The sequence below is a fragment of the Echinops telfairi genome, unplaced genomic scaffold (assembly GCF_000313985.2).
Source record: "Echinops telfairi isolate 266 unplaced genomic scaffold, ASM31398v2 ScPeMD7_5868;HRSCAF=6743_1, whole genome shotgun sequence".
In the NCBI taxonomy this organism is placed as follows: Eukaryota; Metazoa; Chordata; class Mammalia; order Afrosoricida; family Tenrecidae; genus Echinops; species Echinops telfairi.
The window spans coordinates 3,541,666-3,544,165 of record NW_022109768.1 but is presented as its reverse complement, the minus strand read 5'-3'; the positions used below and the strand labels follow the sequence as shown (position 1 = coordinate 3,544,165).

Here is a 2,500-nt window from a genome sequence, read left to right as displayed (position 1 = left end):
TCAGGGTGCAGTATAGCACCGATGAAACACAACTTTCCTCTAGACCCTTGGTGCTTCCTTCACCCCACTATCATGACCTCACCTCTACCCTACAAATCAGATTAGACCATAACATGCACATTGCTACAGATAAGAGCCCGCAACACAGGGAATCCAGGATAGATAAACCCCTCAGGGCCAACAATGAGAGTAGAGATACAAGGAGGATTAGGGGAGAGTGGGAGGAGAAAGGGGGAATTAATCACAAGGATCAACCTGTAAACCCCTCCCAGGGGGCATGAATAATGGAAAAGTGGGTTAGGGACGACGGAGGACCATGTAAGATATGAAAATAATAATCTATAACTTATCAAGGGTTCGTGATTGAGGGTGAGCAGGAGAGGGAAGGGGAAGAAATGAGGAGCTGATATCGGGCTCAAGTGGGAAGAGCATGCTTTGAAAATGATGATGGCGGCATATGTGCAAATGTGCTTGACACACTGGATGAATGTATGGATTGTGATAAGAGATATAAGAGCCCCCAATAAAAGTAAGAAAAAAATGTTTTTAACCTGCACACCAATAAGTTGTTGTGTTGTGTATTATTGAGCTAATGCTGACTCATGCTGCTGTTGTAAGGTGCCATCGAGTCAGCTCTGACCCACAGTGACCCTCTGTATAACAGAACGAAACACTGCGCGGTCCTGCACCATCCTCACAACCTGAGCCCATTGTTGCAGCCATTGTGTCAATCCTTCACATTGAGAGCCTTGCTCTTTTTTGCTGCCCTTTCACTTTACCACACATGGCGTCATCCAGGAACTGTTCTCTACTGACAACATGTCCAAAGTATGTAAGGCAAAGTCTTGCCATCCTTGCCTGTAAGGAGCACTCTGGCCATACTTCTTCCAATAGAGATTGGGTTGTCCGTTTAGCAGTCCAAGGTACTTTCAATACTCTTCTCCAATACCACAATTCAAATACATTGATTCTTCTTCAGTCTTCCTTATTCACTGTCCAACTTTCACATGCATATGAGGCAATGAAGAAGACCATGGCTTAATCCTCAAAGTAACATGCCTCCTCTTCAATACTCTGAAGAGGTCTTATGCGGTACATTTATATAATGCAAACATCTTTTGATTCCTTGACAGCTGTTTCCATGAGCATTTATTGTGGATCCAAGTAAGATAAAATCCTTGGCAACGTCAAGCTTTCCTAGTTGTGAGGATGTTGGTCTTCCTTACATTGAGTTGTCATCCATACTGAAGGTTGCGATCCTTGATCTTGATCATCATGTACTTCACTTCCTCTTCACTTTCAGCAAGCAAGAGTGTGTCGTCTGCATACCACAGGTTGTTATTATGCTTTCCTCCAATCCTGATGCAGCATTCTTCTTCATATAGTCTGTGGGGGTAACCAACCCTTCACACTATCACGGGTCCAGTTAACGCAGTTGTACAGTTATGATATAGAAAGATTATAGTAAAGTCACAGAGAAATAGGAGAGAGAGTAAGATGAAGAAGTCAGACACATTTCGTGGTAGCATGCTCACCTCCTGAATGGCCATGATCCCAACAGCCAGGTCTGTGCACAGCACGGGCAGAGAGGGCAGGAGTCTCTTTATTTCTGGCTAAGGCCCATATATACTCAGGTGTGTGATTACAGGTAACCACACACCACAGGAAGTGGCTGTACAATAAGCATACATATCACAGGAAGGGGATGTACAATACGCATAAGCGTGACAGGAAGAGGATGAGCTAGGGATAAACATGTAATAGGAAGTGGAGGTACTAGGGATATACATGTGACAAGATGGTGGACCCTAGACTCAATATGGCAGCCTAACCTTGGTCATCCTTAAGTGGGCTTGATCTCCCTGGGCTCTCCTTCAGGGGAACAATCTACTATCCTTCTCAGAAGGGAGTGAGCCCTACTTAGGTTGGGACTGACTGTACAGTCTGATTGCTCTAGATGGCTGACAACCCTTAGGGAGAGTAACCTCTTACATGCTTTCATCGACCTCCAAGTGTATACTCATTTGCATATGTAGCAAGCAGCTAGGATCGGCATAAATTTGGAGGTGACAACTTGGGAGAAATCTTTCTGTATCCCACAATATAGTCCAGCTTCTCTGATGATTTGTTCAGTGTTTGAACAAGTGCGATGACAAAATGGAACCCTGACACACACCTTTCCTGGTTTTAAATCATGCAGTATTCCTAGAATTCCCATTCTTCTCAAGGTTATCCACAATTTATTATGGTCCACACAATCGAATGCCTTTGCATAGTCAAGGAAACACAAGGAAGCAACTTTCTGGTTGCTTTGAGCCAAGATCCATCTGACACCAGAGGTGCTATCCCCTCTTCCAAAGCCTCTTCTGAATCTCCTATGCACTTCTGGCAGCTCCCTGTCAATGTACTGCTGCAACTCTTGTTGCAAAATGTTACTGAGTGAGATATCAGCGATATCATTCTATAGTTTGAGTATTCTGTTGGGTCACCTTTCTTTCGA

The 2,500-nt window shown here is 44.1% G+C and overlaps 1 pseudogene; it reads left to right on the top strand.

The window, feature by feature from the left end:
- LOC101664037 overlaps window positions 1-2,500 on the top strand; it is a 9,805-nt pseudogene that overhangs the window by 1,546 nt on the left and 5,759 nt on the right.